We start from the raw sequence: 15384 nt of genomic DNA, 5'->3' as shown, positions 1-15384 counted from the left end.
TGAATTTTTCCTTCAATAAATACAATAAAAATTTTTGGGCTGGGGATGTGGCTCAAGTGGTAGCACGCTTGCCTGGCATGCGTGTGGCCCGGGGTTCGATCCTCAGCACTACATACAAACAAAGATGTTGTTTCCCCAAAAACTAAAAAATAAATATTTTTTAAAAAATTCTCTCTCTCTCTTCTCTCTCTTAAAAAAAAAATATTAAAAAAGATTTTAATTTACTTGCGTCTTTTAATGTGACCTTACAAACATGTTAGAGATTTCTCCTCCATGATAATGCAATAAAATACTAGAAATTCATAGACATGAATCTGCTGAGTACTTGAGAGTTCCTGTTACTAATGTGAAAAGAATCTTTGATGATTGTAACTATGAATAACATATATTTCCTAATTTGATTGTTGGTCTTAATTAAGAAATTCTTTATTTTTTAAGCTTTGTTTTCTGGCTAACTTGCTCTATCCTGTGACAGCCCTGTTAGACATCAATCTCTATTTATCAATCTGGAACTAATAACATTAGACATGTCTATCTTATAGTTGAGAAAAGATCTTAAGAGTATTTCTTGTTAACTTCACATAAAGTCAGAGGAAATTTAAGCATCCCTGGGACTTGTAGCAATCATCGCAGAATAGGACATCAAAAACCATAAGCTTGCCAATAAAACTTCACATACACAGAGAGATGTTCTGGCTATTAACAGGATTAGGATGAGAATAAAATGAGAAAATCTGACTTAATGTGTGTAGAAATCTCTTGAAGCATTATGTAAATGTGCAATATTCTTAATCTTATTATGTAAAAGACAGTTTATGTTGTGCTTGAAGGACAAATTGCCAAGGTTGAGTTCTGGCTCTGCCATTTAAGGCTGGTAGACTTTGGAAAGTTCACATAACTTTTCTGCATTTCATATTTAAGATATTCCTTCATATTTAAGATGGGGTAATAATAATACATATATGCAAGGCTTGAGGTTAGTAAGTGATAAATTAACAGGCAAAAAACTTAAATCAGCATCTGTCACATAGACAGTACTAATTATATATAGCTAGTATTTGATTTGGAGCATCTAGAACAGGGTCTTATATAGTAGAAACCTAAATTTTTAAAGAAATTATAATGTTATTGGACTGGGACAATTACCCATACCAGTTTCAAGGGAACTAGTAATAATCCCACATTTTCTTACTTATACATATGTATTTCTACACATTGTATATATATGTATGTGAGTATGTGTATATATATATCCATTTCCATAATTAAAACTGCTCCTATCATGTTGAACATGAAGGTATTCTATTTGACAACTAGTTTGTCCAATAGTTCCATCAGTGATTTTAATACAAAAAAAACCCCAGATGTACATGATATTGCCTCTATCCCCTTCCTTTCCTCAACAAATCAATTGAGAAGTACCTTTGGCTATATATTCAAAACATTTATGGAAGTTATATAATTCGCTCTAAGCTGCTATCTTCTCTGACATTGTCAAAAGGAAAGCATGTCTCTGGCCTTAGTGGATTTTTTTGATTCATCCTTCACACAAAACACCAAATAGCCCTCTTAAAATATAAAAATGTATCTCATATTGCTTTTTTTGTCTTAAATTTCTACAGTAATTTCCTTTGCATTTTAAATTTTACAAAAATACTCTTGATCATATCCTAAAGGATGTTTTATGCTGGGGTGCTATCCTCACTCCAGCCTCCTTATTTATGGACAGAGATAAGAAAATGTGAAAAAACTCTAACAGAATTACATTTCCTGAGCTTTGCTCGCTTTCTTTTTCTTCATCATCTTTTTCCTTGCATCTTTGAGAGGGAAGCTCCTTATATCCTTTGACTTCAATTGTGCTAGAACCCATCAGAAAAATTCTGGAACTTTCTACATAAAGTAATTTTTCCAATGGCCACTCACACCCTCCTTTCTACCATTCTATTCTAACAGACATTCTCACCTATAATTTATTATCTGTCACCACTTCATTATATCCCATATTCAAAATTAGAATCACATTAAAATTCAGCAAGGACCTTGATTTTCTTGTTCATCACTGTACACAGCTGTAGCATCCAGAAAGTTTCCTGCTACATGGCATATCCCCAGTAAACATCTGTTGACACTTTGTTAATATTAGAATATAGTATTGAGAGTTAAGTGTGGAGATGCTGCATCCTCTCTTTTGTTAATACACATAACTTCAACAGCTATAATTTTAGCCTCTGGAACACACTGGTTTGTTAGCTTTTACTTTACATCACCCCCCCCACACACACACACACACACAAAATGAGAAGACACTTATCATTATATACCTATAGACTTTGTCTCCTTGTAGGATTCACTTCAATTTAAGAGGTAAGAAATTTAAGTGGTTTAGAATGAGATGAACATCTTCTGCATCTACAAACCTAACTTAAAGCTCTAGATATATTGTCATAAATGAAATCATCTCCCAATATTTATAGACTGAGGATGCTGTGACAAAGCCCTTTGAAATGATGCAACTCAGCTATTCAGATATTTGTATTATGTAAGTTTAAATATTTGTACCTCATTCGACCTACCAGAGTATCGGAGAATATCCTCTGGAAGTCATTGATGGCTAACTCATATTGCTTTGTGCTCTGTTATCTCTCCTCTATATAACTTCTCTGCTAAGTCTTTTTTTTTTTTCAATATGGCTTTTAGAGCTGAATTGGTCCATCTAGCTCCAACTGCAAAGCCTGATATAGCTTGTAGAATTTGGATAAGCATAAGACTCTTTCAAAACACATTTCTTTCGTCCTTCAGTAGTAAGAAAAAGTCATCACTACAGAGGAAGACATCTGAACAATGAATTTTTGTATTTATTTTTATTTCTATAATCTGATTCACTAACTTATCCTTTCCATTTTATATGCAAATAACTACCCTAAATGACATATTTTCATTATAATATCAAGAAGTTAAACTATTTCCTGCATGTAAAAGAGATACTAAGCCAAATTCTTATATTTTAAAAGCAAATGATTTTAATATGAATTTTCAGATAATCCCACAGAGAAATTATACCACATACATATCACTAAAAACCTATTATATCATAAAAAGATGTCCTGAAAAGTGATATCTAATGAACATAAAACTTTGAATTTTTAACTTTTTATTATAGGTGAGTTAAAACATATGCAAAACACAAGAAAGTAGGATAATGAACCACAGACTCATTCCCCAGACTCAACCTTTGTCAGTTTAGCACTCATCATGCTTAATCTATCATTCATTCCACCTCCACCCTCCCCAGATTATTCTGAAGCAAATTTCAGACATATCATTTCACCACTAAACATTAAGCATGTTTCTCTGAGATGTATAACAATAATGTCATTATTATAATAAAGTCACAAGGTCTTTGGTAATAGTTGATTTTAATTGGAATTCTAAGTAAAGAACACACTTGAGAATTGCCAAAATATCTCTTAATTCTCTTTTAACTTATCCCTTTATGTGTTCTTTTTCCTTACACTTATGTTTTTGTAATTGAATAATTCAGGTGTCTTGTTCTATAGTATATCCCATGTTTTGGGTTTCACTGATTATATTTTTGAATACTGAATTTTCTTTCTATCACTCAATAAGTAACTGGAGAAAAATGAGAATATTTTAAATATCCAACAAAGGGGACAAGTTGAGTCAACTGTGTAGACCCATGCAGTGCAGTTTCATGTAGCTTTAAAGAAATGAGGGATTCCTATAAATAGCACCATGTGGTGATGTCTAGGATATATTATTTTTAAAAAATCAAAGTTCAAATGTATCTAAGAACAGAAGGATAACAATATATGTGACCAATTCCTAGTGATAAAAAAAAAAAATCCACCTGGATAAGTCATAAACTTTTCCCTGAAGTGTTTACATATGATGAGAGAAAGAATCGGAGGATATGATGGAAATATAGAAACTAGAATCCTTTAGAGTATTTAGAAATACTCTGTTAACATTAAAAATATAAATGCTTATTTTAATCATTAAACAAAATTCAATCTAAAGATTAGTCCCTTAAAACTCAAAGTAATGTGAAGTAAGTGAATTTATATAAATGATTGGTGGTACAAAGCACAAAGAGAAAAATCATATCAATTAATTTTAAGACATTATAATTTGATTATATACCCTTAGTAAAATATACATTTTATCAGAAACTGAAATAATGGAAAAAATAAAAATGTCTTGGTGGTTATATATAATTGTGATAATATTGACGTTGTATGTCAATATTAGTATAAGGTAGGACAAAGTAACTAGTAAAATATTACTGTAACAATTGAAAGCAGACTTCTTTGTCTTATGAAAAAGGAGATAGGATTTAAGGATTTATAAGTTTAAATTAAAATCCTATTGAAATAGAAATGTATGTATTAACTCATGATGCATTTTATTAAGTAAATAAATAAATAACAGATAATATAGATAATGTGTATTTAATGAAAATTCCACAACAAATTGTCCACTCAGTAGCAATAAGCACAGCCAGCAGCTATTTTTATTGCTACATATAATTTCTCATAAAAGGAAAACATATTTTATTGAAGAAATGTTCAATTCTTAGTCTGGATCAAGATATACAAACTTAGCTTGAAATAGCCCATCATTCTAGAAAGTAAGAAAGCTATTGAAGATTTCTAGTGTTTTTCTGAAGGATATATTTAAATAGTCTCTTTGGATTAAATAGAACCATTTGAATAGCAGTAAGATAATAAGAGAATAAATACAGTGAATATACAATAAATGTACTTAAAACCATCATTTCATGATGAGAGTGGGAAAACATACTACAACAGTCAAATATAATAGATGCTAGGGAACAAAAGAATTATTGTGAAAATTGAGAAATAAAGGACGGAAAAAGGCATTCATCTTGCTTTTTCCTAAAAAAAGTAGCTCAAGGGTAAGTAAAAGTTGAGGAAGACAAATTTCTGTTATAACACAGGAAGAAACAGGAATATGATTAGAATGCAGTGATTTTAGAATGTCTGCAGAATTAATGCACAAGGCAATGATCATCTACAGCTGCTAATATCATTTAAAGAGAGTAGTATAGTATTATATGCCCCTGATGGAGGCTCACAATACCATATGTGAAGCTGTATTAGGAAGGCAGGCAGGCAGGCAATTCTGCAAGTAATAAAAGAAGAAAACTTTGATCACTTGAAAATTTTAAAGAGAATATTCATAGCATCACAAACTTTACAAAACACCTACCAGGTCTCACATATAAGTCAGTGAAATGACTGTATCTAGCCCCTTGCTGGACATCAAAAAAATTATAAGTGCACAAATTTATTGAAGGCACTCCCTTTACATTTGGAAAACTGCTGGAAATACTCTTTGAAAAACTTCAGTAGGAAATATTAATAGAATATTTGTTTCCTAATGAGTATTGAACATACACAGTTATTGATTGAGAGGAGAAATAGAAAAACTCAGTGTACTTAGTGTTTTTCCAAAACAAAATGTATCTGTAGTATAAAAGGAAGAATAATCTGTTACATTGACTATGACTCACTTTAAATTCAGTTTGCAAGCTTCTTTCAAAAATAATCATAATAAGAGATATTTCTAAAGGATTTTTTTTTCTGGTTAAGGTTTGAAAATCAGCATGAGCTGCACAACCCCATGCAGGGGAGAATGAATGTGCTGAGAAGGTGACAAGCTCTTTGTCCACAGGAGAAGAAAAAAACTGTGTCATCCATATCCTTGCAAAAGCCATCCTGCTGAGCAGTAACTTTGCAATGATGACACTCTTTGTCCACCTTCTTGGACTCATGTGGCTCTGATACACATAATACTATTTCCTACATAGTCTATAGTCCATATTGATTGTTGTGTGACGATGTTACAAACTATATCTTAATCATTTTCTGAGAGACTATTCAGAGAGCACAGTCACACACAAACACACACACACACACACAAACACACACACTCCCACTTCATGTGGCACATTTTCAAAACCAGCTTTCTGATTTTAAAGCCAATGCATAAATATAATTCTATTTGTATAAAACAGGCATACCTAAGAAATAACGATGTGAAATGGAGCAGCACATTGGTTTTATGTAAAATTTATTAAGTTTTAACTATCCAATATTGTTTAATTGACTAATGATATTCATTTACATCTTATGATTTCCTTATCATTTACTCAAAGGTTATAAAGGTACAAAACATGCCACCAACTAACTTTACAAAAGAGGGAAAGTCACTTAACCTTTCCAAGTTACTGGGATTTCTGTTTTGTTTTTAGTTTTTTTTTTTTTTTTAAATCTGGGGACTCATGGAGAATTGAAATAAATCATCTCCAAATTACCATCAATTTGAGGGTTCTGAAAATATGATCACCATTTAATATCCTACCCTGAATATCACAGCAATGTCTACCTATGCAGTGTGTGTCTAATTGGCTATTTATATGTCTTCATTTATGATCATGAATACAAACAGGTTTCTTAACACTTTTCACTTGAGAGTCAAAAGGCCATGCCTACTATTACTTGCAGTTAAAGGAGGAAAAATTCTTAAAACTTCAGATACAGATTCTGCCCTAGATGACTCACAGGACACTGGTGATATAGATAATAGTAGCATGCTAGTTAATTTTTGTGACTGTGATCAAAATACCTGACAAGAACAACTTCAAGGAAGAAAATTTTATCCTAGGCTCATGGTTTCAAAGGTCTCAGTCCATGGTTGGCCAGCTTCATTCCTCTGGGCCTGAGTGAGGCAGAACATTATGGTGAAAGGGCATGGCAGAGGAAAGTTGCTCTGCTCATGGCATCCAGAGAGTAGAGAGAAAGAGAGAAAGACGTGAGCCATGTACAAAATGTAATCTCCAAGGGCACACCCCCAGTGACCTTCATCCTACAGCCAGGCCCCACCTACCTCCAGCTACCACACAGTATTTTCAAATTATAACTATAAGAAATGAATTAATCAACCAATGAGGTTACCTTTATAATAATCTAATCATTTCATCTCTGAACATTCCTGAGTTAACGTATGAGCTTTTGAGCAGACATCTCATATCCAAACCATAAAAAAAAGGTAATTTTCGAGGCTCAGGTGCAGTACATCCTATAAAGTCAAAGTATCCTTTCAGGATCAGGGAAGCGTTCACATACCTGGTGATTCTGAACTGAATCTTTAAGTACATAAAAATTCTGATGTAATCTCTCATATATGTTTCCAGATACTGACAGAATTCCTGTCATTATTTTCCAACGTTGTTACCTATTAGAAGCTAAAAATATTTCCTGCACTAATTTCAGAATGGAGAAATTCCAGATTATAAAATTACATCAGCAAAAGTCATAAAAAGTTGCAAAGAAAAAAAAAAAGCTCCAGATGTTAAGAACAAAATGTTTTAAATCTCCCAAAAATGTTATTAATTATAACTTAAAGAGATTTCTGCAAATTTCAGGAAATATTTCAATTTAAAATTGAATACAACCTTGGTAACAAGATCTTATAATAAATCATCTTGATTGTCAGTGTATTTTTGCATATTAATTATGGTTGAATTATTTTAACAATGATTAAATCCATTTCTTACTTCATTTTCTATGGAAATACGCAAAAGTCTTAACCACCCTATTGATTATATAATTAGGATAATATTAAATTTCAAAATGAATGCCATGAGTATGGAGGTAGCAAACAATTTCAAGAATACCAAAAGTATATAAGCTTCATTTTTCCTATTACATATCTTAATTTCTAAATAGATGTCCTAATTGCTTGATATATTACAACCTACAATTGCTGTTTTGGTAGTTAAAATATAGACTTTTTTACCTAGTAAACACTTAATAAAGCTTTCTCAAGTCAATTTGATCTTTCCTCCACTCTACTCCCTTCTTTTCCAAAGTTCTGACCCAACAAAGAGATTAAAAATAGAAAATTTATTCACAGCCCAATAGCCAGAGAGAATAGCTGCTTTAAAAGAGTATTCCAAAACACTTAAAGAGCAGGGATCCTGAAACTGACAATGAATACTTTGCAAATTTGGGAAGTGTTTGAGTCATTTTTCCCAATTACCACCACCATATGATACTCAGTTATTCACAGTGTGAAGTAAGATTGAAAGTTTTTGATTATTCCAGGGGGCCTGGAGAGATCATATGGCAAGAGAGGCTGTAATTGAGCAGGAGCAGTTGCAGCCAGACTCCCCTAAGGTGATTATGAGCAGACAATGCAACCATGACAGCAAGCCATCCACACTAGGGAGGGCAGGGGCATAGCATCTTGGTTGCTTTTTGTGGCCCTCTGGCTGGATGGTCTTGTTCTTCCTCTGCTATTAGACTTCTCTGAGCATTTAAACTGGAAATTTGGCTTTCAATTCTTCTCCCCCACCCCAGTTTTTCTTCAGTAGGAAAAAAACATTCCTTTTTTTTTTAACTACAGGCGTGGAGTACAAAATGACCCTCTAAAGGAGTCAGTGTAACTCTCTAAGGATCAAACATGCAATCAGAGGGCAACAAACCCTAGCAAGAATCAAAGTCAAAAATATTACCAATTTTGAAAAACCTTTGTGAGAGAGTTGGTAATTAGATTAAATGACTTTGAAAGTGTGGACTTCAATGAAAGGGCTCATTATTTCTATTATTGATAGAGCTAGTAAGGGTTATGTCCATTATTCAAGAGCAGAAGAGACAGGGAATTTTTTTTTAAATCACTTCCCTTAGGGTTAGGGTTTAGTTCATAGTTAAAACTTTGATCATATTCTCCTGTTTAATATTAAAACATTGGGCATTTTAAGCCATTTGTATTTCTTCTGTATTTCATATGTGTTTTAAAATACACACACTCACACACACACATACACACACACACACACACATACTTGAGTGAGAGCAAAATTCTAACTCATTATAATATTTATTTCTTTAAGTATTGGATCATTTCTTAGCATGTTTAAGACTTTTTCAAGTTGTATCTTTACAATCTTTGTCTGGGAATAGACTGAAAATCATAACTTCATACAAAGAAACATTTTTAATATTCATTGATAGAACTTATTTAATGGTGCCAAGATGAATTTTCTTCTCAATGAGCAATCTATAGAGTATCAGGACTTTTATAGTTTTATAGTATGTATTGTATCTATGTCTATACTCTTTATTTGATTAATCATCCAAATAGAACATTGATCCTCAAGTTTTAGCATATATCACAATTACCTAGGGAGAGTTTGTTAAAACTCTGATTCCCAGGTCTCATCTAAGAGAAAGCAGGTCTGTGGCAACTTCCATTTCTAACACAGGGCAGGTCATACTGATGATATTGAACTAGGGGGCACATGTGAGACAAACCAACCCAGAAGATAAGAAGTCTGTTACTTTAAGTCTCTATGCAGAAATAATTAAATGTAAAAAAAAACTTAATAATCATCCATGTAAGAGAACCTTACTTTAACAAAGTGTAACCTGAGAGACAATGAATGTTAACAAAACCTTTTAACATGAATAAATAGATCATGTTATAGAAATGATAGAGGAGGTTAGGAAAACAGAGCTGAGGCATTGTTATTAAGAAGTGAATATAGAATCAATTGTATAGGACAATAAACAAAATACAATATCCACGTGTTATTTAAACTATGTCAGGGATTTAACACATGAGATTTGCTGGTGTAGAATAAGCAAATCTCACTACTGTACTAGCCTCAGCAAACACACTACAGATGATGTCACAAAAAAGCAAATTTAAATGTATATCCCAGTTTGTATATGAGTTACGTGCGATCATAAAAGCTATATACACCATTCAATATATTAAACTTTATATCATATAAAGTGGGAATGGCATATATTACTTTAGTGATCACAGGTAGGTAAAATGGTCATCACAACATTTTATAAGCCTTAACAAAACTCCAAATACAATTAGATGCAATTAGAAATCACAGTCTTTAAATTGAGCTTCTTAAATATCTGAAAATGAAAATTATCCATCTGTGTGCTATGAAAAGTTTCTTGAAAGGCCAAAGTAGAAATCCATGATCTGGAACAGCCATTCTTTATGCCTAGGAAAAGAATTTCCATGCGTAGATATTTTTGCAGTTCAACATGTCCTAATTTAAACGGAGTTAGATTATATCATTTTTTTTCTTGGCAATGGACAAGAAAATCAAGAATTTAGCTATATAACTTTGTTATTGGGAGTTGTTCGTGTGTTTTCTCTCTCTTATGTTTGTATTGGGACCTGAAGGATTGTTACACCACCGATGCCTCAATTCCCTATCAGAGTTTTGAGCTAACAGAGACATAGGCAAAGATCCATGCAGATGAAGATCAAAATGACAGCATCATCTTTAAAAGAGCTATTGAGGATTTATGTAGTAATAATGGATTTCTGCAATACTATAGACAAAATTACCTTCTCAATCACAGTAGTGCCAGACACTGAAAGCTCTCCTATACCTTCTTCCCATCATCATAGATTTACAAGAACTTTCTTAAGATATTGATGAAAGTAATTATCTACAACTAACATCTGCAAATAATTTCAGATAGTAATATGCTTTCTGAGGCAAAAGGATCTTCCTAAGACACAAACAGAAAACATGTATTAATTCAATATCAACTAGGTGATGTTTCATACATGCAGGCTTCTGCTTCTTTGACAGTAAGGCTGGGGGTGGGAAAATGGTCTATTTGTGAATGATTGACTTTAGTCAAAAGTTACAAATAATGAAGCATGTACATTCTTGGGTCAGTGTGAGTTTTTTTAAAACTCCACTCAAACGAATCCAAACAAAGTCATATTTTTCACAGGGAAGCATCAGATACAAAGTTAAAAAAATAAGAAATAGGCCCCTGAGTGCTATGTTTATTTTGAAGGTTTTAATGAAATGGAAAGTTGGAGTCCAGAAGGAGAAAGCCACAAGGAAGAAAAATATCAAACTCCTGACTCTTATTTCTGGTAATTCTTACAACCAATACCAGAGCCGTCACAGCTCAGATATATGGCCTTGAATATTTTCAGATTAGTGGCACTGAACACCATATTTCAGAAGTACATGAATGTCCTTCCTGCTGTTAATCTAAAATCCGGGGATGTCTTTGCCAAACATCATGCTTTCTCCTAATAACTCATATATAACTACATCTCCAGCTGAGACCTCTGCTCCTGACTGCAAACACATACTAAGTTGCATAATTATCATCTTCACTTGAAGGCATAAGAGATGTCACAGTAAACATATGCCAAGTGAAGCTCTTCATCTCCCTCTGCTGTTCTCCCTATTTGTTCACCATCTCCCCCACCCCACAGTGAACATACCCCATCCTTAGTATTGTTAGTTTCCCCAAAGACTTCAATTTCGTCTTTCATTCTCCTCATTCTTTGAAAATCCATGTTATGTTAACAAATGTTGTCAACACCAGTTCAAAACACATTCAGATTATGTCCATGTATCACCCCCCATCACTACCAACCTGACAGAAACTATGATATCTATCTACTGTACAGTTAGGTCTATTGCTATAGCCTCAACTAGTCAACCTGCTTCTGTGCAGTCCTCCCCCTTCCATTCTATTCTCATTTCTACAGTCAGAGTAATTCCTCCACAGGATATTCTCCTGTTTATAGCACAGAGATATGGCAATAGAGTATATGTGCACCATATAAGATTATCATATGCTTAGTTCCTTCTCATATTTTCTTACCATTTTTGTCTTCTCAACATAGAGAATTCTAACTTCAGTTTCTTCTACTGCAATGGATCATCCAAGCTTTACTACTTCTTTAGATAATTATGATCCCTCAACTAGAAGCTCCAGATAAGGTGATCAAAGCCTGGAAAAAATGAAAAGAATAAGAATAATTTTCCCCTTTCACCCTCCATGGAATTCAGTTTGGTGCAGTTCTGTGTTAGTTTTGTTTTACTGGAAAAGAAAATAGAGTCTATGCTCTTGAATAAAGGCACCATCATGTTAGGGAGATATGACTCCAGAGGAGGGTATTTCTTAGTGATGATTTTGATTAACCTTAAATATTTGGAAAAACTGAAATTCTAAATGTATATGAGAACTGAGACCTCTTCAAGAAATGGAGAACTTCCACCTGGTTCAGATGATATTTGAGGCAGTCATTCATTTTGGCTTCATCTTTTTGAACCAACTACCAGTAAGGGACTTAAAAATCAAAAGCCATAGGACCAGAGGATAATTCAGTATTTGAGCATCATCTATATGCTGTACACAGTACTGGGTACTGACACACCTTATGTTATGTAATCCTGACAAGAATTCTACAAAATAGGAATCATTCTGTAGCACATATTCAAATGTCTATAGACATGCATAGGTGAGCTAAAGACTGAGGGTTGATGTAAGTATTCAAAAGACAAAAATACTACACACTTTCATCAGAATGTCCTTGTTTATGATAATTTTTCCTAAACCAGTAATAGTGACCTTTGATTTCTTTTCTTTAAAATATCTATCTCAAATGCAGTCATTATGAAATAAAAGTATGTTTAAATGCTGCATGTTTCCACTTACATGAGATGTCTAAAACAGTCAAACTTATAGAAGCAGAGAGTAGAAAGGTTACCATGTAGACAGTTTCAATTCTATGAAATGAGCAAATTCTTGAGATCTAATGTACAGCATTGTGCCTGTAGTGAATAATACTGTAATCTACACTTAAACATTCTTAAGAAAGTATAACTCATGTTAAATGTTCTTACCTTAATAAAAAAACACGTACTTTGTACGTTGTTTTTTTTTTAATTTTTTATTGTTGGCTGTTCAAAACATTACATAGTTCTTGATATATCATATTTCACAATTTGATTCAAGTGGGTTATGAGCTCCCATTTTTACCCCATATACAGATTGCAGAATCACATCAGTTACACATCCATTGATTTACATATTGCCATACTAGTGTCTGTTGTATTCTGCTGCCTTTCCTATCCCCTACTATCCCCCCTTCCCTCCCCTCCCCTCCCCTCTTCTCTCTCTGCCCCCTCTACTGACATTCGTTTGTCCCCCTTGTATTATTTTTCCCCTTCCCCTCACTTCCTCTTGTATGTACTTTTGTATAACTCTGAGGGTCTCCTTCCATTTCCATGCATTTTCCCTTCTCTCTCCCTTTCCCTCCCACCTCTCATCCCTGTTTAATGTTAATCTTCTTCTCATGCTCTTCGACCCTACTCTGTTCTTAGTTACTCTCCTTATATCAAAGAAGACATTTGGCATTTGTTTTTTAGGGATTGGCTAGCTTCACTTAGCATAATCTGCTCTAATGCCATCCATTTCCCTGTAAATTCTATGATTTTGTCATTTTTTAATGCAGAGTAATACTCCATTGTGTATAAATGCCACATTTTTTTTATCCATTCATCCATTGAAGGGCATCTAGGTTGGTTCCACAGTCTAGCTATTGTGAATTGTGCTGCTATGAACATCGATGTAGCAGTGTCCCTGTAGCATGCTCTTTTTAGGTCTTTAGGGAATAGACCGAGAAGGGGAATAGCTGGGTCAAATGGTGGCTCCATTCCCAGCTTTCCAAGAAATCTCCATATTGCTTTCCAAATTGGCTGCACCAATTTGAAGTCCCACCAGCAATGTACAAGTGCTTTGTACGTTTTTTTAAATCATGCATATGCCTGAATTTCACATTATGTTTCACAACTTTAAATGATGATAAAAAGGTATTTTTGTACTTAAACACATCTAACAAAAGGAAAAGTTACAAATAAATGATCACTCATACATAAAATATAATTCTGGAGACCACTATTTTTCCTTTCTGAACACTACCCACCATTAATCTTTGATAATTGTGTTAACTCTATGCAAAATAATGATTTCTCAAAAAGCAATAGAGACAAAAGAGCAGTTCATTACTGAGGAAATTTTGAATTTGGTCTAGCAATTTTTAGCCCTCACTTTCCTTCTCCAACCTCAGTACACTTTGCCACTCTATGATCCTCTTCTCTGGGACAGAGGATGTCAGTTATCCATAATGTCCTATAGGAATGTCAGTGGTCCTTAAGTCAGCAGGACTCTCTCAGTGCCTGGCTTTATATCAACTTTGAAAATCCCATGTACTGTTGTTTAGCTGTACAATACTTTCCATGATAATTGCTTAATGAGCGTTACTATATTCATATTTTATTATATTAGGTGAAATATCCTTAGATCAATTCCATAAACAATTCCAATTATGTCCCTCCTTTGAATTAAACTCTGGGGCTAATTTATAAGAGATTGGCACAACAATGGAAATGGTGGGAACAGAGAATGGTTCCAGTATTTACTGAAGTGTCTCTAAGACCACACTGCAGAATTGACCATTACAGAATGCTTTTTGGATAATAAAATTAATTATTAAAATGGAAACTTGTTAAAATTGCTTGTGATAGGCAGGACTTCAATCATTATTCATAGCTTACAGATGAAGCAGTTAGGTTTAGTGGTATTAAAGGATTTGTCCCAGGTCACTGATTTATTAAATGATAGACTCAAATCAAAACCAAGTTTTATGCTCATATAAGATTGTAAAGAGGAAGGCTAATTGAAATGAATTATAAAATGTTCTTCGAACTTCAATAACTATAATTGAACATCTAGTGATACTTTAAATAACAGTGTAATATAACAAGATGAGTGTGATAAAACCAATATGGTCTATTGGTTAGAATTGGGCAATATTTTGTGTATATGTGTGTGTGCTTCACAGATTTGCTACTTTAAATTATTTTCATTGCAATAGAACCCACTGATTTACATAATTTTTCCTTATATGCCATTGAATATATTTCTTACAGCAATTCTTTCCATGTTCATATCTAAACACCACTTAACACCTATATTTATTATTACATAAATGTTTCTTTGAGTAGGGCATGCACTCTTCACAAGGTGCTTTCTAGCCTCTGGGTTTTAAGACTGAGCAAAACAGTGTTCTTGTTTTCATGGAATTTATATTATTGTGTAAATAAGTAATGTGTAACTACACAAATAATTTATGATAATATCTGCATAAGATATTTTTCAATGATATGTAGTATGAAGGAAAATAAAGCCAAACAAGAAGATAGAATGTACAAAGAGATTGCCCATTTTTGAGATGGACAAACAAAGGCCTTTCTGAGGTTATGACATTCCAGTAGAGATCACAACAAAGCCAGCAAGTGAACTTGTGAATACACAAAGAAAATCTTCCAGGAAAGGCAAGCAAAGTAAATCTGAGGTGGAACCTAATTTGATGTATTTGAGAAAGGGCAAGAAGGTCAACAGAACAGAATCAAACTAGTCACTGGAAGAAAGATAGAAAACGGAGTGGGAGAAACAGCCTTCAGTTTTATTCCATATTTAGTGT

Source organism: Marmota flaviventris, chromosome 7, assembly GCF_047511675.1.
Source record: "Marmota flaviventris isolate mMarFla1 chromosome 7, mMarFla1.hap1, whole genome shotgun sequence".
NCBI classification, from domain to species: Eukaryota; Metazoa; Chordata; class Mammalia; order Rodentia; family Sciuridae; genus Marmota; species Marmota flaviventris.
Note: the sequence above shows the minus strand (reverse complement) of the source record.